At 38.2% G+C, this 27957-nt stretch overlaps 1 protein-coding gene and 1 non-coding gene across 2 annotated transcripts in view; both read left to right on the top strand.

Moving 5' to 3' along the window:
* ROBO1 (roundabout guidance receptor 1) overlaps window positions 1-27957 on the top strand; it is a 1116086-nt gene that overhangs the window by 464880 nt on the left and 623249 nt on the right. The gene's annotated exons all lie outside the window — the stretch shown is intronic.
* Window positions 8693-8808, top strand: LOC116816331 (U5 spliceosomal RNA). Its single transcript, XR_004371693.1, has one exon. It is a non-coding gene; the product is annotated as a U5 spliceosomal RNA (small nuclear RNA).

Here is a 27957-nt window from a genome sequence, read left to right on the forward strand (position 1 = left end):
AGTACTTTATATCTCTTTTGACTGTAAAGGGTTAACAAGTTCAGTGAGCCTGGCTGTCACCTGACCAGAGAACCAATCAAGGGACAGGATACTTTCAAATCTTGAGGGAGGGAAGTTTTTGTGTGTACTGTTAGAATTTGGTTGTTGTTCTCTCTGGGTTCTGAGAGTGACCAGATGTGCAACCAGGTTTCTCTCCAATCTCTCTGATACAGGCTCTTATAAGTTCAGAATAGTGAGTACTAGGTAGATAAGGGAAGTTAGGCTTATGTTTGTTTTCTTTATTGGCGAAATGTGCATTTGTCTTGGAAGGAGTTTAATTGTGTATTTGGCTGGAAGGGAGTTCAATTTATGTTTGGCTGAAAGGCATTTAATTGTCTTGTACTAGGCTGAGAGGGTATTCCCGTGTCTTAGCTGAAAATCCTGTACCTAATCCAGCTTAATTTACAAGTATTTTTACTGTTTTTCTCTCTTAACTTAAAGCTTTTCTTTGTTAAGAACTGATGTTTTTTATTCTGGTGAGACCCCAGGGACTGGGTCTGACCCACCAGGGAATTGTGGGAGAAAGGAGTAGGGGGAGAGAAAGGTTAATTTTTCTCTCTGTGTTGGATTACTTTCTCTCTCAGGGAGAGTCTGGGAGGACGAAGAGAAGGAGGGGGAAGGTGAATTTTCTTCTCTGTTTTAATTCAGGAGTTGAATCACAGTGATCTTCCAGGGTAACAGGAGGGAAGCCTGGGAGAGGCACGGTGGGGAAAGGGTTTATTTCTTGTGTTTAAGATCCAGAGGGTGGTGTCTTGGGGTCCCTCAGGCCAAGGTTTGGTGGAACAGAGGATACAGGCACTGGAATCTGGTTGTGGCAGCACTATCACAGTACTAAGCTGGGTAATTGAGCTTAATAGGAATTCATGCTGGTACCCCATCTTTTGGACTCTCAGGTTCAGAGTGGGGAATTATACCATGACAACATCCCTCAAGTTTCAGATATATTTGGCAATTCTTAGCAGAATTCAGATGATTTCCAAATTCTCAATTACACTGCACTTCCTTTGCCATCACTCTAATGATAAGGTTTTCTCTTCCTTTCAGGTGCAAGTCAAAGGTGTATAACATGATTGGGTGATTAACATAATTCATACTGATGTATAAATGCTAGCTTCTGTAGTTCATTGACCTTTGGGGAACACTGCAAGGCACATCTATTTGAGTGGGCTGTCACAGAGTATCAGGTATTGTGCCAGGGCTGTTTTGTATTCTGCTGTCATCTTTTTATTTGGAAACCTGGGATGTTTGATAGAAGCCCCTTTTTACTTTTTGTACAAATCAAAATCAACATAAACAGATTTAACAAAGAATTTTGCACTCTAGGCTTATTCTGATTTATGCAGAATAAATTGCATAGTTCTAATCACTTTAGTACTACAACTGGAAATCATAATATATAGGCAAATGAAAAATATAGTATGTTCATTGTGTTCTTGTGACGTCATATTGGGCCAGATCCAAATCTCAGTAATGTCAACAGAATCTTTCCATTGACTTCAGCTAGCTTTGCAGCAAACCCATTGGTTCAAGTTACATGTTTCCATAGTTTGTATTACATTCTGTGTATGAGTTAACTAGATCTGTAGATGGAATGGTTCCATAAAAACATGTCTTGAATATGGGTTCAATAGCTGTGCAACACATTAAGTGGTACTATGAAAATTATTAATTATGTAGTGTTCTTTGCCTTCAAATCTCTGGCTGATAAGTTGAAAGCAATGTATGTCTAATCACTAAATAATGGTGTACAATAGTGATTTTTAAAAAAAAATAATACACTGTGTATCAGTTGAATTATAATACAATTGTGGTGGGAAAATACCTTTTATGAGCACTGAGGTATTAGCATCGCCACCAGTGGGGCTTATTTAAAATAGATTATAATCTATACATCATGTTAAAATAATGTGTACATTTGTGCGGTAGTGGTGATAGTAAGTTGCATAGGATCATTCATCAGCTCAGTTTAAATTTATTTAGCCTTGGGGTTTATTAGGTTCGATGCATGGTACCTTAGGGAGAAGAAGAATGTGCTTGCTGTCCAGTGATGCCATCTTTTCTATTTCAAATAGAGGTTACAGACACTGAGAAAGGTAGTAGATTGACTCCAGATCACAGAGTTTAGTTTGATAGGGCTGGAAATGCTTTTGAATAAACTATACAGGACTCAGCTAGTTTTTTTCTTTTTGTCCTACAATACTTTAGATTTAGTTTGAGTCAATTCTAATTCAGTTTTACACAGATTATCCTTTCATAAACTTAATTACTATTCTTTTCCTAATGTGCCCCCAAGGCGCAGTTATTTTACTGCAGTTATAGAAAATGAACAGTGGAGAAAAATCTAGCTCTACAGAATAGTAGTCTCTTCATCTTTCCCAATTATTTTTCCCTCTGCTGTATGGAAGACAGTTGCAATGATACGGTCATTTAAGTGATACGATCTTAGAATTAAATTAAAATGCAGAGCCCCCCAGACTGATGGCCAGAACTCGGGCAGTGTGAGTGCCACTGAAAATCAGCTCGTGTGCCGCCTTTGGCACCCATGCCATAGGTTGGCTACCTTTGATCTAGAGAATGCTATTGAACACATCTTTTGAGAATTTTCAGTGAGCCCTCCATATGAATCTCCATTCCCTGTGCCTAATTTTCGGAAATCTCTTGATCACACAATAACAATCTTCATTCCAGCAAAGGAAAAATGCACCAGTGTTGGCCATAAGGGTAGTTAAAGAGGAAGAGAAGGTTTTACACACTTGACAAGGAGTTAGTACGAGAACTCTTTAAATGGTGCCACATTTGGTATGTGTGATTCCCAGACTGAGGCATGCAGTTTGGTTAGTAAGGGCTGACACCAAAACAATCCTTGCAGATCTGATTAATTTTCAGGTTGTTCATGAACTAGAATCTTCATGCAAAATGTTCATCTGCTTCCCTTCCAGCATTCGGATTCCTCCAATACCTATTGTTGTCTTCAAAAGGTGAGGATAGCCAGTTATTTCTATCTTTGTCACCAAATAGCTCTCTCTTTTCTACCCTAGTCCTTTAAACAGAAATGGATGTGTGCTTCCCTTATCAGTCTTTGGCTTTCTGTTAAGGACAGCCAGTTCCTAAAGGGTCTTATGGGGAGCCTCTCAGCTTCTCATAGGTATTCATTAATCCACATTGTGTCATTGATGCTTCTGAGACTATTACAAAGAAAAAAGTATCAGTGGGGTAGCCGTGTTAGTCTGGATCTGTAAAAGCAGCAAAGAATCCTGTGGCACCTTATAGACTAACAGACTTTTTGGAGCATGAGCTTTCGCGGGTGAATACATGCATGCATCCGACGAAGTGGGTATTCACCCACGAAAGCTCATGCTCCAAAAAGTCTGTTAGTCTATAAGGTGCCACAGGATTCTTTGCTGCTTTTACAAATAAAAAAATATCCTTCTGTTTACGAGGTGGGGAGGAAATCACATGATCTGTAGAGAAGATGGCTGCCTAGCTCCTGGCCTCCTCACTCACTAATCCTCATCAACGAAGGGCTCTCTGGTATCTAAACCATAACTTTTCTATAAGAAATTTGCTAATTAGATGAGGGGGACACTTTTTTGTTGACAAAAATAGAAACGCCAAACAACCCATGTCTGAATCTCCAGAGCAAGGTAAGAATGAGGAAATCCAGCAGTCTCTCACACTGGACTTTGTGGCTATGGAGTACTTTCTAACTACCAAATTTGATCTTTTATCTTTTATCTCAAGATATCTGTGAGCTCGCTAATGATGAGGGAAAATACAAACTATGAAAAACTACCATAAAAGCAGATGAAACAAGAAGATGTTGAAAATAGATCACACAGTTTGTGATTAGTGGGGGTCCCTGAAGGGTGGGCAATTAAAAAAAAATCAGCAACAACAATTACCTTTCTCCAGAATACCCTGAGTTACTAGGATTGGATCCCAGGTTGCTTTCCCTGGAGATTGAAAGAGCTCAGTGAGTGGCAGAGAAGAAAGCAATAATAACCACAAACCCATCATCTTTAAATTGCTATGATTTAATGACAAAATTAAGCTGATGTCTGGTGCTAGGCAAAAGGGAACTCTTAAGTAAAAAAGGCTTTTAAATTTTCTTTGTATCCAGACTTCTCTGTAAATTTAAGCAAGGAGAGAGCAGCACTTAATGTCATCAAACAAGCTCTTGGGATCAGAGATTAAATACAGTCTCAAATATCCTGCAGTCTTCATAATGAAGCTGACAGACTCTGTGAAATACTTCAGTACCTTGCTGGATGCTTGGCAAGCACTACAGGAATTGAAATCAGATCTCACTAAGGGTAAAAGCATGATCTTCTCATAAAGGAAAATAAAATGGAGAGTATAAGCTCTCAAGAAAAGGATCTGTGATTGAGAAAACTAGGAAACTCATGAACATATATTTTACATATTTGAAATATTTTATAGTGTTATAAAATATGAGTACTGTTAGGCAAGATATTTAGTATAGCTTGATAATCAACATTTTCAATATATTGAAAAGTCAGCATAAATATATGTAGATATTTATAATAATCATATTACTCTTATTAGAGAAATAAGGTGGGTAAGGTAATATCTTTCTCACCAACAGAAGTTGATCCAGTAAAGATATTACCTCACCCACCTTGTCACTCTATTATTCTGGGACCAAAATGGCTGCAACAATACTGCACACAACAGTGGAATGTGTTACTCTTATAACATTTCTACTTATATTTTTATCTATATTTATTTTTAATATATACATGAAATTAATATATTCATAACTATTTGTGTGTTATTTGTGAATACCTGTATCACTTTATATGGGCATTTGTGTTTTTATTTTTATGTTTCTACCCATACTTAAGGTGTATATGTTTATAATATGCATATGGTGATAATATTTATATTTATTTGCACACATATTATCATTTGTGTCACTTTATATTTACCATTTGCATTAGACTATTACTATAAATATTTACATGCCATGTGCATATTAAAATTTATATACTATACTATTATGCATTCATATCTAGGAAGCAATAAGCTTCATTCATTTATATGCACTGAGGCATGGTATTTTGGTAAATATAAGTATATTTCCAACAGATTCCTAATAAATGTGTATTGTGGATGGGGAGGAGGAGGGTGTGTGCAGGTATACGCCATCTGGGAACTGAATGTACCCATGTTGGAAGTCCAGGATGTTAATGGTAAAATGGGTGGTATTTTTTCCTTTTGTATGGAGAGGCACTTGAAGGCTGTCAATCTATTTGGTGTCAATTAGCAGCTGAGCAGTCACTGCTTTTTTTCGTGAACGCTTCAAGAGAATCAAAACTTTGAGGCACTTAAAATCAAATGGATGTCTTATAGCTTTACTTCAAGGGACCCATTTCAGGAATGAACATGCAGACAGAATTAAAAAAACATGGGTGGGACATGAATATAACTACTCTTTAAAATCCAGGAGCAGGAGAGTAGCAATACTAATCCACAAGCGCCTAACTTTTGAATATATTCAGTCATAGTCAGATCTAGAGGGTAAAAACATAATAATTGATGGCATTTTCAATACTAAGAGATTATTTTTGGAGAGTGTATATAAGCCTAGAGGTGGGAACATACCTTTATTGAAGAAATAACTGGCATTGTTTCCAACAGAGTTGATATGTCCCAGTGGTACTAGAAGGAGATTGGAACACTGTCACTGATATCTTAGACAAATCTCAATGTTTTTAGCAAAAATCTCAGGCCTTTGCAAACCACTCATTATCCTTACTGAAGGATATTGGACTAGTGGATATTTGGAGAATGAAGCATCCTACAAAGCATGATTACACATATTTCTCCATAATTCATGATTACTATTTCAGGTTAGATTTTTTTTATGATATCTAATATACTAGTTCCTGCATGTCTGGAGGAGGAAGTTGGTAATATCGTTTTTGATCATGCTCCAATTTCTCTTCACATAGATACTTGTCATAGTGCTACAAGATTCTCAAGATGGAAGTTAAACATACATCTAGTGAGGGACCCTACATTTCTTATATTATTGAAGCATCTGTTACAACTTCTTGAAGGAAAATACAAATACTGTCTCCTCTACTACAACTTTATGGGAAGCATTACCTTAACAGGAGAATGTATAAAATTCACATCTGAAAAGAGTACAAAAATAAATGAATTACTTAATTCGTTGACAGAGGAGGTTGATAATTTTTGGGGGAAAAGAAAGATCCTCACAATAATGAGCTGATGCACTCTCTCATTATTTCAATATACAAATACAATGAACGTATGTCCACCAATATTGAATTTATTGCTTAACGATTCAACAGAGGAATTATGAATTGTGGGATAAAGCAAGCAAGCTCCTAGTGAAGAAAATTAAAATGGCTTCATCTAATGTATCATCTTTGTTACAGGACAATAAATTTTCTGTACTAGAACCTGTTAAAACTAACAGGCAGTTTAAAAACTTTTGTGAATCCCTTTACATATCTCATGATCAGTTCAATTCCAATATATTTGACCTATTCATGGAGGGACTACCCCTAAATACATTATCAGTACCTCCATCTTCTTCTTCTTCAACTCTTAGCCAGACAGTCGGCTGTAACGATCGTTCACCATTTGGTCCATTCTAGCGCAGCCGCAAAGGGTTGACCACTTAAGAGTCCAACATTGGAACAGACTTGATGAACCCCTGTAATAGGGGGTCTGCCACTAGGCCACCTCCCCACCTCAGTTGGTGGAATTTTGTCCTGGAGGTTACAAGTCACCCGGAGAATGGCATTCGCTGGAACATCTTTGCTGGCATCCTTGCGACATGTCTGAAAAGCATAAAGTGCCGCCTGCGGACAATGGCTCCACTAGTCTGTAGATCCAAATGACCATAAACATCTGCATTACTGATGAAGTCATTCCACTTTATGCCCAATACATGACATTGACATTTTGCTTGGAAAGTACCTCCATCTGATTATATGGAATAAGATCGATCTCTCTAGAAGAAAACTCTATTAGAAGTTAAACAGGCAATTATCTTACTCAACTTCAGCACAGTGCTTGAGTGTTATGGTTTTCCAGCAGAATTTTATAAGACATTTATCAATCAGTTAGTACTCATACAGACGTCGACAATGAAATAATGTCACGAGACATGAGGACAGCAATAATTACCCTAATTCGAAAGAAAGACATGGATGGTCTTCATTGTGGAGTTTACCGCCCACCTCGCTGTTCAACACAGATTACAAATACTGACAAAGATTCTTGCTTCACACTTAAACAACATTGCTCCATCAATCATTCATGAGGACCAGGTGGGTTTTATTCGCAGCAGATCAGTGGTAGACAACACTCCAAACATTCCACTTAGTCTGCCAGGCACAAACAACTGATGCTGCAGCTGCTTATCCTATTGTTAGATGCTGGAAGGGCTTTTGATCAAGTGGACTGGCCATATATACAAGCAGTCCTGAGAAAATTTGCATTTAAATTTCTCACCTGGATTAATATTATTTACAAATCATTCCTTCCCTCTCTTCTGAAGTATAGTTATCTTCTCCACTTTCTCGTTAAATTGAGGAATGCATCAGCGATGCTCTGTATTACCTCTACTATTTGATATAGTCATGGACTGCTGGCAGCATGTATCAGACAGACAACATCCATTGAAGGATGTACCACCTGGGATAAAGAGTAAAAGATTAGTCTATACATGGCTGACATTCTGTTCACTCTCAAACATCCCTCATCTTCAATTTCACTGCTAGGATCTACAGTAAACTACTTCAGTGAAATATCTGGATTTCAGATAAACTAGAATAAGTCTTGATTAACTAATGTTTCTTGTAGACCAAATATATCTCATATACAATCATTGTGCTTTCATAACCTATTAGGCTTCAGAATATGTTCTGATTTATCAAAAATAGTATCTGAAAACACGGATGTCATACTCTGAGAAGTGACAAATGATATGGAGAAATGGTGTCCACTATCAGTATGTTTATTGGGAAAGATAGAAGCTATTAAAATGAGTGTAGGACCAAGATGTATGTATATGTTTAGCTTAATTCCACTTAAATTTCCTGCTTCAACTTTTAAAAGAAGAAGTAGAGTTGTACAAAAATTCTTATGGATTATGAAGATACCACAGAAATCCCACAAGATACTTAAGAAATCATGTCCAAATTGGTGAGTAAGAATACCTGATTTGAATTTCTATAATGTGGCTTTTCAATTAAGATTTTTAATAATTGTCCCACCAACTCTTCACAAGCCCCAATGTGGCTTGAGATTGAAGAAAAATTGTTAACCCTGTTGCTCTCTCTCTGAACTTCAATTTTTAAAATGGTTGTCTGCACCTTTAAGAAAAAAACACAGTAGTTACCTCCTCTTGGAGTGTTCTTCAGAAAATCAAGTAAATTACCACTTCTAATCTCACCAACTCTACTTACATGCCAAAACAATTCCAGATTTAAATTTGCTAATAGCTGGAAACTGAAGGCCATCTGGCTATCCAATGGCAAATTTAGCCTTCTTTACAGACTTACATGGTAAATAGCAGCAACCAATAGAGCAAGATCCTTTTTTACTCAAAATTATAAAGGAGCTGTGGAACTGTTAGCAGGCCACAAATAACTCACTCTGGTTTCTCTTCAGATCGTGTAAATCTTTTGCCTTTTACTAAAGATTTCCATGGAAAGGCGCGTTTAGGAGTTTCTATCCAATTTTTTGAGGCTTCACTTCAGTGAGGCTGTTACCTAACCTTGTGCAAAAAGCAGTCTTCACTTGAAGTGCACTTTAAAAGGTATGTTAACCAAAAAGCATTTTGTGAGTAACACATACAAATGGCTGAACTCCTTGATTTATCTTACTGACTATACCATAAAAGAAAAATGGGAGAAGGAGCAAAATAACTCACTTTACTCTGACAGGTAGGATGATATCTGACACAGTGTATGCAGAATATCCAGTTCTCTTTTTGCTTTTCTTTCAGAACAAAATTTTAAAAAGACATTATTGGACTCCTGAGCGAGTGCATAAAGTAAATGCTAGGGAAGTGACAGCTTCAGTGCAAACCTGACTCATATAGTATTTGAATGTCATAAAGTATATCTACATTTTGGAAGTATGTAATAACCAGGGTAAGGGCATCCCCTACGTCACGCCTCTGTGTTTTAGGCTCTCTAGATTATGTACCCTGTTGGAGTAATGCCAGGAAATGGATTGTGCAAAACTAACAGTGGCCAAGAGCCATTTGATGAAATTGGAACTCTTCCCCCCATATTCTTTGATTGGCTAACTGGTTAACTAATGGGGAAAAAAAACAATTTACGGAGTCACAGGATCCAGCTATGAAGGCATTTGGTCTTTCATGAGAGCATTACAAATTGGCTTCAGGTATATTTGGCTTCTGATGCTTCTCTCTTCATTATTTTTTTCTATTTTTTTGAAGGGATGTTGATAGGGAATTATTTATCTTATAACATCCAGGAGTAGTTATCTATGACTATTTCATATTGTGTTATTAGTAAATCCATACTCCTGCTGTGTTTTCTTTGTCATAGTATTTGAATAAATCTATATGGTTGTATTAAAACTTCTGAAAAATAAAATTAAAAAGTATATCCCTCTTAATGCTGCATTTCTGATAGCACACTCAAGTCAGAGAACTAAAGTAATAGTTATTTACTGTCTAGTTCATTAATCATTTTGTTGTTTTTATGTGTTTTCCAAAAAGATAGAAATTTTGACTTTGCAAAGCCAGTATTATAATGGCCCAAACCAGTTTGTTGAATGATTATTAATAGAACAACAGTAGTTCAAATTCTTCATTATATTTTAGACTCCAGGAAAGCACGTAAGTATGTGCTTAACTCCATCTCTGTTCAAGAAAGCCCTTAGGCACATGCTTAACTTTAGTGTGTGTGTGTGCTTGTGTGAATATACATATACACAGTAAAGATAAATATATATATTTAAATATCTATCTATCTAACACATGCTTAAGCCCTCATCGTGGATAGAAGTGCTTTCCTGAATCTGGGCCTCAGGGGCTAAACATTTCATAATTCCTTACAAAACTGTACTGAGTAAAAGGCATTCAGAATAGGAAGATATAGATCTCTTAACTGTATGCAAAATATACAGGGCAGTGTTTTTAAAAAAGTGTATACATTTATTTAGGAACTTTACCTGTTCAAATGGAAACCTTGGATGAATCAAAGTCAACATAAAATTTAGAGTGTCAAATATCAGAATGCTAAGGGGCATGGTCTGCATTTTCTCTACATAACTATATTAATCATGGTTTAAAACCATAGTAATCTAGCTGATCCCCTGTCACACAACAGCTGTAACCTAAAATGTTTCATTCGCTCACTCTAGCTAAGTTGTGTGTCTGGAAAACTGACTGCAAATATTTTCCTACCAGTTCTTGGAGATGCTCCTTTGAGGACCTTGATGTTAAGCCTGTGGACTTGAATTCTGTAGTGCTTCTAAGTAAAGTTAACACAGAAGTATCTTTTTCATTAAGTAATGACATTTTGTTGTGTTGGTGCCAAATTTAAAATTTGTAAATTTTCCAGCTAGAAGTATTAAACGACTGTAGTAAAATCCTCAAATGAGAAGCCACAAGTCTTCTTTCTGTGAAAAATATTATATCATTGCTCCTCGCTCTTAGTTTTGGAATGATGCACATGCCATGTGTATTTTTAAGGAGAAAAATAATGTAAATGAGAGCAAGGACTAGAGCTTTCAAACTTAATGGCTTGTTCACCCTGTGTGCATGGTAAATGGGATATCATTCTGGTAAAAGTACTCCCAGGTCTGTATCTAAAAATCCTGTTTTGTTCAGTGCAAAACACAGTGGGGCTTTGACCTCCATATTCTTGTGCAAAAGAAATAAATAATAATAGTCCTAAATTTTGTTAAAAAACCCTGATAATTATTTTATAAACAGCTGCACAATACCTCTTGGGTAAATTCACCAAGTCTTTAAAGTTCACTGTGTCAAAATCACCAAACTGCACCATTAGGCGGTGGGGAGAGGGGGAATTTATCTGACTGGATGAAGGGAACAGTGCTTTATGGCTGGGGGGTGGGGTGGCAGAGAGGTCAAACTGCTGCAAAAGCAGACAAGGAGCCAGCATAGCAACACTGACTCATCCCTTGGAAACCGGATGGGTGGAAAGATTTAAAAGGGACGGCCCTGAGCATGAAGCCCCTTTTACATGGGGCAGGCTGAGGCAGCACCTAGCCTCCCTCCCCTTTAGGTGGCGAAATACCAAGTGCTGTGAGCATTACGCTAGCCGCCCCCTCTTTTACGGGGGCTGGGAAGGAATTTTTTCCTTACCACCAGATCGGCCTAGGTGGAGTTGGGGGTTTTTCACCTTCCCCGTAGCAGGTTAAGGGAGGGCTTTGTTGACAGTGTGGCATGAAGGACAATAGGCTATATGTCGCAACTCATTATGTAAATGTGGGGCGGATGTCCAGTGCCGGTACTCCATAGAAAAGGAATACAGTGACTGGATAAATGGCTTGGACAGGACTTAAAAAGGAGGTGTTGGTTAAAGGAATGGAACAGATGGGGGGTTCCTCTGATTAGCATGGCAGGGAGCCAAGCCCTATTTTTCATAGCCCACCTTGACCCTCGTATAAGAGAGGAGATGGATGGAAAGGTCCCAGCAATGGATTGCCTGGGGGACCTGGATGGAAAAAGAAGGGGAGCTGGTGGAAGTCCCCAGGTAATTATTGACTGAACATGGGTTTATCTGCACTGTACTGCACTGTTACCTGCACCTGCACTGCACTGTACACTTTTATCTGCCAGGTGGTCCCAGACATGTAATAATAAAATCTGATTAAAACCATATCAAATGTCCCCTGTCCTTTTTTCAGTATAGCCGGACACTAAGAAACACAAGTTTAAGTTACAGATTCCATATTAAAGATGAGTAATATTTTCAAAATGCTTAGTTAACTTAGGAGCCCAAGTCCCTTTCGAAAAAGGGACTTGGGCACTTTGAGCCTAAGTATCATCGTAAATCAACAGTCTTAAGTCCCTTATGAAAATGGGATTTGGGCTCCTAAATTAAGCATTTTGAAAATATTATTCATATCTTTAACTCAGTACGTTTTGTATTTCACAGTCAAATACATATCCTGAGTGGTTAAATCTTTAGATCTTTAGATATGCTTGATACAGCTGTGTTGGTGCAAAGGGGCTTTTAAGATATTTTTGCACCACTCAGAAGCTGGGGCCAGATGAGGATCAGTTTTGACCACAGTGTAACTTACTGCAGCCTATGAGTTTCTCTAAGTGTACGTCTACATTACGGGATTAGTCCGATTTTACATAAAACGGTTTTATAAAACAGATTGTATAAAGTCGAGTGTCGCTGTTGGGGGCCCACCTTAAGCATCATATCTGATTCGGGTTCTGGTGTTGCTGTTCCATGGGTTGCCAGGAGCTGATGCTGTCGATGTTCTGGGAGTCGTGTTGCTATCTGAGGTGGTAGTGCTAGTTCCGGTAGCTGTTCCATAGTTCCACGTAGTTCTCCCTTCGCCCGGTTGAATTCTGGTGTGAGGATCGCCCGTGCCTTATGGGGCAAAATCATTGTCTGCAGGTGGTTTCTGGGTAAATGTCGTGCCGTCATTTCTCTTCTCCTGGAGAAAGAGCACGGCAGACTAATCAGTTTCACGTTCCCTTTTCCTGGATGCCCTTGGCATACGCCATAGCATTGCAACCATGCAAGGCCCGTTTCAGTTTTTTTTTACTGTTTCACCGTACTGGTGCTACTGGTACCGCTGACAGAGGCGGTTTATTCTGTGCACTCTCCACATAGCAGCATTCGTTTTGCTTGTTGCATAATAGCAGAGATCGGTCTATCAGTACATTCTGTTATCCGTTCTGCTACCATTGTAAACTTGTGCAATATAGATTGACGGTATCCTGTCCCTCTGTACTGTCTGGCTTGTATCCTTATGGGTGCCCTTGCGATCGGTTCAGGCCGGGGGTTGCATAAGGCCAAAACTGGGAATGACTCCCTGAGTCAATCCCTTCTTTATGACGTTTCTAAATAGTAGAATCTAGTCCTTGCTTACGTAATAATTGTCGGCAAGTGTACTAGAAGAACCAGCATGTTATCAGAGAACACGCTTGCTCCAATGTCAGATCCAAGCAGAATAACGAGCGTATCAGTTGCACGTTCTTTATTGAGGGGTTGCCCCTGTGCCACACTCCCATCTGCCGTTGTCCCTTTCTCCCTAACTCTTTCCTTGATGTGTTATCCGTTGGCAGCGTCTCCCCTCATTTGTGTCATGAAATTTAATAAAGCAATGCAGTTACATAAGAAACACTGAGCTTGTTGTGACGATAAATTATGAGGGTGGAGCAGTCCTTCCTTTCGCTGCTATGACAGTTCCTATGTGAGGTTAGATCGTTAAGTGGCTTGCTGGGGGAGATGGAGCCATGTAATCCCGCTGCTATGATAAGGTCCTAGGCAGTTATCAGATAGGAAACTTTTCTTTATCGACGTGAATAGGGGGGGGGCTGATGATGTGGCAGCTCAAGCCCCCAGTTCGCTATTGATGCAGAGGACGTGTTACCACAGCCGTTCCTTTGCTACTATCTACTGGGATATGACCAGGAATCATTACACTTTATTTTTACCCAGTGCATCCCCAGCTGGCCTCACCTGAGGCAAGCCAGGTGCCTCACGGGCTGATGGTGATTCAGACGGAATAGCAGTCAATTGTGTACCGTCTTTCTCACCTAGGGAGGGGAGTAATGAGCGGTACTGCTCTTTCACTCTGCTGGCCATCGCGTCTACCACAGGATTCAGTTAGACCATAGGGATTGACATTTGAAAAAGTTCAAGAAACAATTTCTTTCCCTTTCTTTCATGTGGTGGGTCGGGAGGGAGTATATTTGATCGAGCTATACCCTTGTGACCACGCCGAGACAATTGTATTGTTCTTGAACCTTACAGCATGGTGAGCTCAGCCAAGGAATGCAAATTATCTTTTCAGAACTTGGCTGTGTACTGTGGGATTAGCTAGTATTCCTCAGGTATCTCTCCTCCTCCCTCCTGTGAGCTGCTCCATTTTGTTATTCTTTGCTTTCCGTTTACGGCTTGTTCACAGTCAGCTCAGCTTATGGTATGTCCTGGAGAATTGTTTTTGTCATATGACACTTTTGGTCATTTTCGTCTTTCTTTTAACGGAGCTCTGATCATAGATCAGATTTGTTCACCCATTACAGCTGATTTCAGATCAGTATTTCCCGTGGTCTCGATTGCTGTGATGCTCTTTTTGGATTTGGGACTGCATCGCCACCCATGCGATCAGAGCTCCACGCTGGGCAAACAGGAAATGTAATTCAAAAGTTCTCGGAGCTTTTCCTGTTTACCTGGCCACTGCATCCGAGTTCAGATGGCTGTCCAGAGCGGTCACAGTGGTGCACTGTGGGATTCTGCCTGGAGGCCAATACCATCGATTTGCGGCCACACTAACCCTAATCCGATATGGTAATACCGATTTTAGCGCTACTCCTCTCATTGGGGAGGAGTACAGTAATCGATTTAAAGAGCCCTTTATATCGATATAAAGGGCCTCGTAATGTGGATGGATGCGCCGTTAAATCGGTTTAATGCTGCTAAAATCGGTTTATACGCGTAGTGTAGACCAGGCCTAAGTTCTGCCTGACCACCCAGGGCAGCCAAGGATTGCTAGGCCATAATGATGCTCCAACACATACCCTTTTCTTCTGGAAGACCCAATTCTCTGGGAATCAGGATGGGGATCGCTAAACCAGCTCTACTGTCAAGGGATTCACTTTGCACGAGGGGAAATCCTTTGGGAGCCTGTAAAGTTGGCTTTGCAGCTGCTTTATGCTGCTGGAGAAATCCTTGATTAGCTAAATATGTGATGTGGAAGCAAAAGTCTGGCAAACACAGAAAACAAAAAGGGAAGTTGATGCAAATAAATAAGACAGGCAAATTAACATGCCAAATGTAACCCTGTTTTTCAGAAACTTGTGAATACAAGTTAAAGCTGTTTCTGAACAGTTTTACTTATGTATCTGGTCCTTATGGAAAAAAATAATTCAAGGTCTAACTCTCCTTGGCAACAAGGCAGTCTTTACATAAGGGTGTACTGCTCCTGAACAATTTCTGTAATGTATCAGGGGCAAACAGGCTTTTCTGCAAAATCAGGCCTGCATGTCTTCATATTCCAGTCCTTTGATTCTTATATAAACATACCACTGTGTGACCAATGTCAAGAAACTCTCACTCTCTCTGTTTCTGTTTGATTTTTCTTTGATTTCCCCTATAATGTTCCAAGGGATTGATGAAGTGCAAGGTTTTGTTCCTAACATGTTTTGCTCTGATTTTGATTGATTTTGAATACCCATAAGACTATACAGACACAGAGCAACTTTATACTGTTCTTCCTCTAATGCTGCAATTTCTATTGGGCATTGAAAATGAATTTCTTTATCTTGCTAGATGACACCCAGGACCAAATTCTCCCTGCTGTAAGGTTTATCTTATATTGTTCTATATGATAAAGAAAGTTAGCTGAAATGTTAACTCTATCCACAATATTCACAGTGCCAATCATCATAGTATCTAATTATAAAAAACAAATATTAAATAAGAAAATATATGAATGTTTAAAATAGCCATATTTAAATATATTACCCAGATGTCTATAAGCTTAATATTTTGGATACAACCAGTGAACATTTCCACTTGCAAAGAAAGAAAGAAAGAAACATTTGTATAAGGATAGCATATTTGAATAAAGTCTTTAATCTCTGAGCTATGTTAGAATCTGTTTAAGAATCCTGTTCTTTCCATCATCTAAAATATTGTATCAATCGTGTACATTCATCCTTAACTTCTACTTGTCTTTCAAACACTACTCCGTAAACTTTCTTATATTTATGAATGCTGACTGAACTTGGCTTTAACTGTAATTAATAATGAATAATCCAATAGAACCTTTGAAGATCAAGTACATGTGGGAAAACATATAATCCATAATCACTTTCAATTAAAAAACCCCTAACAAATCTAGGTTTGTGTTTAGACAAATGTACAAAAAGCATATTTATAAAAATAATTGGATTTTTAAAATAATAACAGGAATATGATTTGTAATAACTTATGCCCCTTAAAAATATTCTCATTTATGTTTCAGCTGTCCAATGCAACATACATGAAAACTATGACAAGCTCAGTCAGTATTTGATGAGAGTTTAATGTATTAAATTGTACCTCCTGCCACAAGAGGTAAATTGATACAAAATAAGTAGATTAAAATGGCAAATAAAAATAGGAATATAATTTCATGGTTCAATAGGAATAAAAATCAATATATAGCAAAGGAAGAGGTACATAATATGAAAGGTACAAAATCAGCACAGAAGAAAGATGATTCATGAATGAAAACCTTAAGAAGCTTTAGTTTGCAGGATCAGCATTTCTGTGGCAGATGACGAACATAAACAATGGACATATGCTCCTTTATGCAGTGTTACAGAAGTACAGCTATTTGTAAAGCACCCTAGAAAGTTATAGTTCTCTATAAATGACAGGCAGACACAAATTCATTCTTACAACATCAGTCAAATATATCTTTTACTTACAGCTATATTTTTGTTGCACACCAGTGTGAATAAGGCAGTGGTTCTTAAACTTTTGTGCTGGTGACTCCTTTCACATTGCAAACCTCTGAATACGACCCACGCCCCCTTATAAATTAAAAGCACCTTTTTATATATTTAACACCATTATAAATGCTGGAGGCAAAGCAGGGTTTGGGGTGGAGGCTGACAGATCACGACCCCCCATATAATAACCTTGCAATCCCCTGAGGGGTCCCAACCCTCAGTTTGAGAACCCTTGGAATAAGGCTATTGCTTTCTATTATTTGATCGTGGATGGGATTCCTGACATGACATGTGTTAATGAGAACTTCCTGGATGACATTGCAGAGTAGTTATTATCTAAATTTAACAGACAATAGTCAGTTAATTATGAGCATAGAGAGGCACTGAACCATGTTGTAGCCGCGTTGGTTGAATCCGACTTCAAATATGCGTACAAGGTCTCCCACCCCAACAAAGGATTGGTCAGAATGTGTGCCCACATTGCAGACGAGTCCCAGATAGGGTTAGAAAAGACCAGAGGTAGTATGCAAGATGCCCCTGATAGACTGACCGAGTTGAGAGTTTGTATCCCTTCTAGTGTTGGACTCACCAATGCTATTTTCCTAGGCAACTTAAATGTCCACGTGGATGATGACTTCATTAGGTTAGTTCAGAAACTCATAGCTATGATGAAAACTCTGAGATAATCTCGAATAACTTTCAGTGCATATAGCAAATCATGCTGCGGATTGGTATTGGAGACTGAGTCTATTTGTGTGAAGGTTAAATCCATACCATGGTCAAACCATTACCTGCTCTGTTACCTTAAAGTTATGGCTCACCTAGACTCCCTTTGGGTGGAGAGACTATTTCATTAATCACACTCAGAGTTTAAAGTGCTGAATGGGTTTCAGAGCATTCTGAGGGGAAACTATTATACATCTGGTAGGAATCTTTGTTGATGACTTCATAATGTATGACCTCATAATTGTGTGTTCTTGACTTGTCATATGCTGGATCCTAAATCCTTCCTTAGTAGATTAACAAAAAGTTGGCTTGGTTGGTTGTTTTTATTTATTTTTTATGGCGGACGGAATTTTCTTAGTTAAAAAAAAAATCTTGTTCAATAAAATGCTCAGTGGCAGAAGTCCAAACTGATCCAGTAAACTTGACAGGCAGAGTGAAAGGACCTTGCAAGATGGGCAGTGATGAACCCAATACCTGGCCACCCTGCTTCCTACCGCTATGTGTCTTCCTTCCCCACTATCCAAACCTTATCCTCAGTTTTGCTTTCTCTCTCCTGCTTCCAATTCTCCCAGACCTGATTGATCTATCCAGGCCCCATGTAGCTTCCATAACTGCAGACCCCAATCCCACAATAGCCATATGCATTACAAAGTGCGTGTCAGGCCAAGGAACACTGTATGAAGCAGAAATCAGCCAAACTAGTCAAAGGTGTGACGCCCAAAAGGATAAAGTAAATTTAGTGCTGTTAGGCCAAGTTATATTGAAGATAAGAGTGCAAAAACAAACACCACTATCACCACCAAAAACAACACATAGAAAATCTTCCAAAACTGAAACCCACTTCACCTTTTTGACTACTCAGAGGCATACACTGGAAGTAGCATCATTGCTTGCCAGTCATTCAACATGTAAACTATTAGGAATTTAAGACTTGTTCTCCTTCCACAGGATGAAAAGAAAAAACAGCTCTTTGCTCATATTTGCAACGCACTCTCTCCAACTTTGCCATAAAAAAAAATCTAGCGAAGATTCTAATTTGCTGATTCATATTCGGGCATGTTCTTTAATGAATAATAAGCACCTGGCTATGAAGCACTTATGCGTCTGTATGGAAGAAAAGCAAAGCACAGCATCCAGCAGTACAGGAGAAATGGATACATACATAAAAACCTTTTATCTAATACAGAACCACAAGTTCCTTTTGAAAATGCCTGGTTTCAACATCTTCTAAATAAAAATAAATAATGCATGACACCTTTAAAATTTCAATTACTTTACTGGAAATATTCCTGGTTAAATAGACTGCCATTTGCAAAAATAAAATTAAAAATAAAAAAAATACTATCAGAAACTAATGAAGACTCAAACCAATTATTTCTTTAAATTGGAAAATAGATACATTAAATTATCTGCTGCTATATTTGTACTATCTGTTTGCGTTTATTATTATGTTGCTTTTTGTCTTCTGGTTATTTGAGTTTATTATCTTGTATTGCACATGTCTAGACCTAAAACATACATTTTAAATTAGATCTGAGTAATAGTAGTTGTCACATTCAATGAAAACTTCAGGTTAAATATAGTTAAAGCTCGAGTGTGTTTACACAAATATAATAGGGATAACAACTATTTGCAGTCATCAGTAAAACAATGTATGGGGACCAATTATCTTTGGGACTTTATCTTAAATTGATTCCAACATATACTGTATGCTCTCTTATTCCAATCTACTGATTTGGGGACAAATACTCCAATTGTGCCTTAAAAGAAATGTTGGGGATTCCATATCTACAAGTCCCTGGGCACTACCACTTTGGTCCATAGCTCCATCTAGGAGGTGGGGTTTGTAATGGAGCAGCATTGGGAAGTGAATGAGTCCATGGATCACTGGCCTTGCATGTGCTGGGTACTTCCTTTGCTTCTCTCCAGACTTGATTCCTGCTGTACCTGATCTCTCTTGTGTACACAGAACCACTCTGTGGCTCAGAAGTGCTATAGTTAGAGAGAGAGTCACTGATAATCTTAGAATGGTTTAAGCACCAAGTTCGTTCCCAACTGACTTCAAGGATAAGCTATACCATAGAATGCTATGGGTACAATTATTCCTTCTGGTCATGTTCCCCATAGCTGTGTGTAGCATGGCTCTATCATAGCAGACATGCAGTGGTGAGGGTTCTGTACCCGATTGCTAACTTTCTGCTCTGTGTCATCCCCCCTTGACTCTCTTTCATGAGATTTGGGTCTTAGTTCCCGTCACCCTGCTCTATATGTCTGTAACTACTCTGAGGAATGCTGGTAAATCACTGTTAAGAGATAGAGTCAGGAACAGATTTCCAGTGGAAAAGAACTGTTTTATCAAACCAGTGACCTTATGAACAATTTTACTTAATCTTCATAATAGTAGGTGAGGTTTTTTCTATGTTATCTATATATATACAAAGATTTATGTTTTATGTTGCATTCCCATAATATTTTTTCCATTATAGTTTTGGTGCAATTCTGACTGAATCTCTTTGTACAATTCATGAATTCTGTGTGAGACTATGAATTCTCTGTACATATTAGTACCACACTGCAAACTCCTTTTGTTTTCTTTGTTGTTAGGCCTTTGTCCCTACCAGACAATAAAGTGTTATTTAAATTAAATGCTGAACGGTTGGAATGCAATTGCAGTAAACGCCAAATTAATGAAGAACAGAGGACGCTTAAGAACTATCATTAGTGATGTCCCTCTGAATGAGGGACACTTGAGTGGAAAGGGCAGGGTTGCATCGGTTCCAAAAGCCAGGACTATTCCCTATATAAGGAAAGATTAAACAAGTGGGTTAAAGTGATTAAAATAAATGTTTCATGTAACGTTTATAACTGTGTATGTGTATACTGCTTTGATTCTGTTGTATTTGCTTAACTTGTATATCACTTTCTTTTACTATTTATGTAAGAAAATAACTTGTAATGTTATGAAAGCTTAGTTATTAAAGCAATTATGAGAAAAGATTACTCTTCATGCAGATTGTGCAGAATTCATGGCAAAATCTGTGGTTATTTTTACTTTTTGAAATAATTGTTTACTTAAAATATGTACAAAACTGGTAGCATTTGATTTATATTACACTATGTTAATATGCAAACTGATGAGTATATTTTTAATAATGTACCAGATTATTTCAATAAGCAAAGACTTTGTGTCAATTTTCATTCTGATACAAGTTTATAACCACATTATAATTCTCTGGTCATAAGGGGTTTTAATGGCAACTTAATAAATCTTTGACTACTGCAGAGAGTAGGCACCATAATAATATTATCTTTTACTAGATTATTCAACTACAAAGCAGGATTGATATTGTGTTAATTGAAAAATGATGTACAAGCAGTATTCCAGAATAAACAATAACAGTTTATTCTACTGTGGAATTATAACATCATTACGAAATGCTGAGAACAACATTTTCAACATACATTTGAAGTAATATGATATTTATGATGATAAAGAAGGTATACTTGACTTCCAACATAATCCCTTGAGGTTCCTGCCTTATATAATTAGGATAGATATAAATTCGATTTCAGTAAAATTGTATGACTATTTCAATGAAGCAGCTAAGAATAGGGCAACATCAAAAGGCAAGTAGATTATAGACTAGAAGATAATTACAATTTTGTGTTTGTCTTTTCTAACTATCTATTTTAAAAATCAGTTTACCATGTAATGAATAGGAAAAGGTGGAGATAGGCTGGACAAGCTTTGACCTGCAGTTGGGTAAACCATGCATTTGCTGTCTGTAATAAAGATGAATTACACAATCACCGATGAAGATATTTGAATATTGCACTCTTATTGGATTACTCCTCTCTGTGAACATGCCACAGCTGCTTCAAATGTTTAATCAAAGCCAAAAACCGCTAACGTATTTGAAATAAATTTCAAAACATTAATTTCTTAGGTTAAATTAATGGTACAATAGGTGTTTTGAGTTCCAGATTTTAGGTCATGGGAAAGAACAGAGTTATCACACGTGAGAATTTGCCAAATTAGTTTGAGAGAGTTTTGTACAGTAAAATAGTACTTGGAAGCCCATATGTAGATCTAGAATTATAAGAACCCAACCAATATATCTACTCTTAAAGTGTATTGCTATCTCCAGGTAAAATTATATATTTTCTAGTGATATCATCTGCCCCCTGAAGCTTCTGCTGCATGTGCTTCCATTGGCAAGCCCACAGTGCTTCCATTGGCAAGCCCAAGCCCATGGGCACAGTTTTTAATAGACAAAACTTATTCTGCCATGATAGACAGACATGGTAGGTCACATATGATTGGCAAATCTGGTAAACTAGGTAATTCTGTCCCAGTTCAACTCTTCAAAAAGGCAGTGCAAATCAGCTGTTTATTAAATACAGACATCACTCTCCACCTTGCTGTATTTGAAGCCTCAATCAGTTTTTCATTCATAAGTGAAATAGAGTTTCACTCTTGTTAAGCTACCTAGATTTTAGTAACCAATTTATGACATTATAAGAAACACTTCAGACAGTAATCTAAGGGGCTTGCAGGTGATACATTGTCAGTCAGCCAAGAAAATATACCCCCCCTAGCATGGCATTAATTAACACAATATCCTCTAGCAGTCCCATGAGCCTCATTGCTCTGTATAGGCTCTGCCACTAGCGATATACAGCCACCTCCAAGCTGAAAATTCATCTTTGTACAGAGATCAACCTCTCTATTTGGCCACCCAGGATCAAAGTGATAGGGAAAGTTGTGGAAATCTACTAATGAGCCAATCATGTACTCCCCACTAAAGCCCTGCAATGGGAATGGAACCCCATGGGTCCCACAGGACCCACTGCCAAAATAGCAGGAGCAGGGAAAATGTACTTAGTTGCAGGTGGGATTGAGTGGGCAAAAAATCCAGACTGTGGTAATTTGCAGGAAAACATAAATCTCTCCACTAGTTTGTCATACATTGAATTCAGCAATGTAAAGCAAGTTTTTCTTCTTTTAAAAAAAAAAAGGTTTTAATACTTAAATTTAAATTGATGTCTTTTGTAACTGGAGTTAAAGTATTCTTACGTGGTTTAAGCAAGATTTGTTTTATTCTAATGGAAAAAAATTATATACATAATATTAACTGATCCTGCTGTTTTTGTTTTGAGGGTGTGGGGTTAGTAGCAAGGGGGAAAGTGTCTCTCTTGCATGATTTACGGGATCTAAGGTTTTTGCAGGTGGGAGCGGGATTAAAATGCAAGAAACCTTGGGATTTTTGCCATTGACTTCAGTGGGGTCAGGAATTCATACCTGGTGTGCAAGTGAGAGTAACAGGATGAAATTTAGGGAAAGGAATATTTTGTTTGCAAAAATCAAGAATGGTGCCCAACTGTGAGATCTGTTAGTCTCTCAGTGGAAACTTGTGGAAGCCCCTGTTGCTTGGAACATGTAAACACAGTCTGACCAAAACACTAGAAAATATGCTGTATGGAACAATTCTGCAGTAAAAAGGAAATGTATTAGACGATCTAAGACTTTTCCAGCTCTAATTTTGTATCCAAATTAGCCATGGTGGCCTGAAGAGATTTAAGAATCTTTAGGGCTGTTTTCTGCTGGTAGGAGCCTCAGACAGATGTTTTACAGATTTGAATTTTGGGTGATTAATTACTTTGTTAAAAAATACAAGATTAAATGTTCATTTTTCACTATCAACATCTATTGACTCTCTTGTCCTTGGGGTAGTGTAAAAATGTACCAGCATTAGAAATTAATATTGATCAGAACTAAGGTGATGGTCAATGAATATTAAATTAAGGAATTTTTATCCTCACAAGGTTAAACTAAGATTTCACCCTGTATAAATTGTTGCATCATCACTATTCTGCTTTGGTGTTGTGCCAGGTCTGTTTCATGTTTGCATACACAGTGCTTTTACACTACAAGAGCAGATGCAGCTTTCTGCCTGACCTAGGATGTGCTTTAGTGATTGATGTTTCTTTTTGAGCTATTCTAATGAAAACGAAGACTATAGTTATACACACTCTGCGTCTTGTCAGACTACAGCCTGGTCTTCACTTAAAAGCTTTCCTAGAATAGCTATGTTGGTCAGGCTGTTGATTTTTTTTTTCTTACCCCTGACCAACAATAACTATGCTGGCAAAAGCCGAAATATTGTAGATGCAGTTAAACTAGGAAAAGAAATAAAAGAGACAACAAAAATTACAAAAAAATCCTTTTACCAGCATAGTTCTCCATTTGGGGAACTGGGTTGAACTATACCAGCAAAAGAGCTCATTTCTGATAAGGGTTTGCCAGCGTAGCTATACCAGTATATCTGTATCAGCAAATCCTTTCAAGTGTAGACAAGGCCTACCTCTCACCATTCTTGCATGTGTGTTTTCAGCTTTCAACTTCAATACCACTATTAAGTTGTTGTGATGGGAAGGGGGAAACTAAACCATTTCTGGTAATTTTTGTTTGTGTGTTTTTGTTGAGACAACTAAATCACCACCAGCAAGTGCAGCACTATGTAAGGGAGATGGACTTTGTTGTATTATTATGAGCTATTAAATAGATGTTGGGTGTAAGCTGAATTTTAGTCTGTTGATACATGATGAGATATTTTTGGAGGGGGAGTAGTGGATGGGAGGGGCTGCCATGGCATAGGGGAGCTGTACTGCATTCTCTCCCCTCTCCATAGTGTCTCCAGTGGGGCAAGGGAGAGGAAATAATGCAGCATGGCAGGTCAGCACAGTGCATCCTCTGCTTCTCATCCCCTGCAGGCCAGGCCAGTGAAAGCACCCCCTGCATTTTCCTTTCTGAGCTCTTTCTCTGACATGCATGCCAGCAAAGGGCTCCCTAGGTGAGGGAAGGAAAAGTGTGCCTCAGCTGTACCATGCAGCTATGTTGATAGGCTCAGCAGAGAACATGCAAATACCTTGATTTAGCATAGTTTTAAGGCAGAAATGGCTTTTCACTTCTGGCAAAATAATTCCCCAAGCACTTTTCTTCACAGGTTATTTATGTTGCAGGAGGGTTGTTAAGGGTGTTTGTAGTTCTTTATGCTGTAACAGGCTACAGCAAATGGAAAGTGCAGCTGTGAATTGCAAGTACTCCCTTAATTTACTCAAAACAAACTCTTTTTTAAGTGTCTTTATTACAGAAAAATCCGCTGGGTATCATGTAGCAAAATATAACAATTGCTATAAATATCTATTAATGTCTCATTAGATAATCAGCATGCAAGTGTTATCATATGAATATTTCCTATAGAAAATGAAGTGCTTTATCCTACTCAGAAGTAAACCCTACTTTGAGAAGAAATGAAATAGTACAGGCCTGATTCTCCTCTCTTTTACACCACCATAAATCAGGAATAGCTCCACTGATGTAAGTGGCATCACACTTAAGATCAGAAATTGACTCTTTTTCTGACAGACATTATCCACCTAATGTAAAATCCATGTAAGTAGATCACTTATTGGCATACAAGCTTTGTGAAAGCTGTCACTTCTGTTGTGAGTTTTTGTAATACTACAGGTTCTATCGTCTGTGCTTCAGACAGAATTATGCAGCATCCTTTCTTAGTCAAGTTGGCATCAGAAGTATAATGCTATAAACTTGACTGTGTATTGGTATTAAAAGCATGGAATGGAGATATGCTCCAAGAATTAGTCTGGGAACGTTCTATGGCCCGTGTTTTAGAGGTCAGACTAGATGATGATAGTGGTAGTCTCTTCTAGCAATGGAATCTATGAATCCTTCCTGACACCACCAGTTATTTCTGCATTTGATTTCCAAAGCAATACAATGTTGTTGTTTTTTCCTGGAAAGAAAATGTAGGGTAGTATTTTTTATCCCTTTGTTAATATGAAATCCATTATGCCTAACTTTAATGGAAGTACTGAAGATGATGATTGTTTGCACTTATATGCACCAACACCAGTGAGTCACAGTCTCAGTGTTTTTACAATATTAAATTTTGCAATGAGGTAAGCACTATCCCCATTTTATATGTAAGTTCACTGAATCACAGACACACTGTGGACACATTTAAATCAATAACAGAGGTTTGCTCCAACCACTAGGTAAAATTCATAGTGATTTCAGAGAGATTCTTTAGTTATCTGGATGATTACAGCCTACATAAACTGTACTTTTGGATAGTACCAGAGCATGTTTCTGCTCTTGCCCCTGGTTCTAAAACTGCTCCAGCAGTCTGGTGTCTTACAAAGCCCTACAGTAACAACTGATTTTACTTCATTTGTAATTAGTTCTTGAAATAAAATTTGAAATGCTGTTCATGTTCATCGGCATTGTTAAGACATAGTGCAGTTACTGTGATTCCACAGGCCTTCTCTTAAAGGGTTTTTTTTAAATTTTGATATTTTGTCACAGTATCACAAAGTATCTCTAAGACTGGTTCTAGCTCAGTTATAACTTCTCCATTATTCACAAGTTTTTGTATTGCTCTCCATGCTTTGTTCATTGCCCATCTCTCAATAAGTTACTTTCAGAATGGTAGGCAATGGAGATGAGAAGGATCTGTTAGACCATTTAGTCTTCTTCCTGCCAGTGCATGACTTTTTAGTTCGTAGTCACTTGGTTAGTCTAGAGTTGTAAATATCTCAGGCAAAGACGTTCCCACCACTTCCCATTGAAAGTTTAATGCAGCGGTTCCCAACAACTCTTTGTGTGCTGCTTCTAGTGACTGTCCCTTTTAGCCTTTTCTAAACTAAGACATAGTCTACCATCCTTACTTATGGTGAGTAAGAAGTACTTATTCTGTGAGTTGACTCACTGAAGAAAGTGGGTACTACTCATCCTGAATGGAGGCGGTAGATCACTGGAATTGCCGTACTGGATCAGATCAGTGGTCCATTTAGTCCAGTATCAGACACTTCAGAGAAAGATGGATGACACCCGACAATAGGCAGTTCTGGCATAACCTATTCCCATGGAAAGCCTTCTTCTGATTTGTATTTGTTAGAGGTTGTTTTAAGACTTGAATCATGAAGATTTATATCCCTTTCAAAACTCATATTCTCTTGTTTGTTGGTTGGTACTATACTATTACTATTATAATTCTGGGAATCCTTGTTTATATTATGCACAAAAACTCCAGTAAAAGAATGTTAAGGTTCCAAAATAAAGCACTTAAAATTTAAGAAATGTCAGACATAAAGTTGCCCATGCAACTTGAATTTGAAGCCATTAGGTATTTGCATTATGTTACAGACCTTAATTACATGATCACAGTGCACAGGATGGACCATAATCACTGAATGAGCATTATCCAATATTTATTATTATATATATGGTTCCCATGCCTTATTTACAGCACACTGTACATACTCTGCCCTTAAGAGAGATGTAGTAATTTCCTCTTGGGTTTTTAATAAGGTATTCGGCACTGTAGTATCTTGTGAGGTCAGGTTATATTACTAACCATGTTTGCAGATGTGGAACTGAGACACAGCGAGATTAAGGTCAAAGGTGTTTACTAATTTTAGGTGCCCAATTTGAAGCACATTGGGCCTGATTTTTCAGAATACTTAGCATTATAGAGCGCTTTATAGTCTTCAGGCAGAGCTCCCATTGTCATCAATTGCAGCTGTGAGTGCTCAGCACTTCTGCAAATCAGACCTGGGGCTCAGTTTGGACACCCAGAAAAAGAGGAACATGCATTTAGTGAACAACTGTGAAAAGTTTAGCTTAAGTGACATCACATGAGGAACTCTCTGGCAGAGACACAGCTACAGTGCAGTTCTCTGGGGCAGCATTCAACTGCATTAACCATAACTATGCTTTCTGTTACTGCAGTCCCCTGCATCAATCACTACCCACTAAAGCTGAGATCAGATATTTTCCAATGGAGAGCTTTTCTGTGGGAAAATTCCAATTAATCTAAATTGAAGCATTCCATGAGCCTGTGTCAGTTTTAACAAATATCAATGAAAACTAGGCAGGTTTTCAATAGAGCCATGCCTGGCTTCTTGCTAGTCCTCCTTCCCAGCTCCTCAGTAACCTGCTTGGCAAGCTGCTGGGAAACCTGGGCTCCCAGCACTTCCAAGCTCCCAGCTGCCTGGCAGCCCAAGTGGCAAGCTGATGGAGAATCAGGAGTCTGGGAATCCTGGCTGCCAGGATCACAGTTCCTTGGCAGTCTTGGCTCCCAGTTCCTGAGCTCTGGGGCAATCAGCCAGGCAGGCTGCCTCAGATCAGGGTTTCCAGGTTCTCAGCTCCTTCGTAGCCTGCAAGCCCTTGGAGCCAGCACCCAGGTTCTCAGGAATACTTCTAAAAGATGAAAACAAAAATATCATTTAGATTTTCTAAAGAAAATTTTGAGATTCCTTTTCCACGAGAAATTTCAGTTTTCATTCCATTCTGAAACTATTTTAATGTGGAAGTTTCCTGTGGAATGACAATTCCAGTCTCCAGGCAGCTCCAATACAAACCTTTTAACCTCGAGGTTAAAACCTTTAACACGAGGCAGGGGTCCTATGGACGT

This window comes from Chelonoidis abingdonii, chromosome 1, assembly GCF_003597395.2.
Source record: "Chelonoidis abingdonii isolate Lonesome George chromosome 1, CheloAbing_2.0, whole genome shotgun sequence".
NCBI lineage: Eukaryota > Metazoa > Chordata > Testudines > Testudinidae > Chelonoidis > Chelonoidis abingdonii.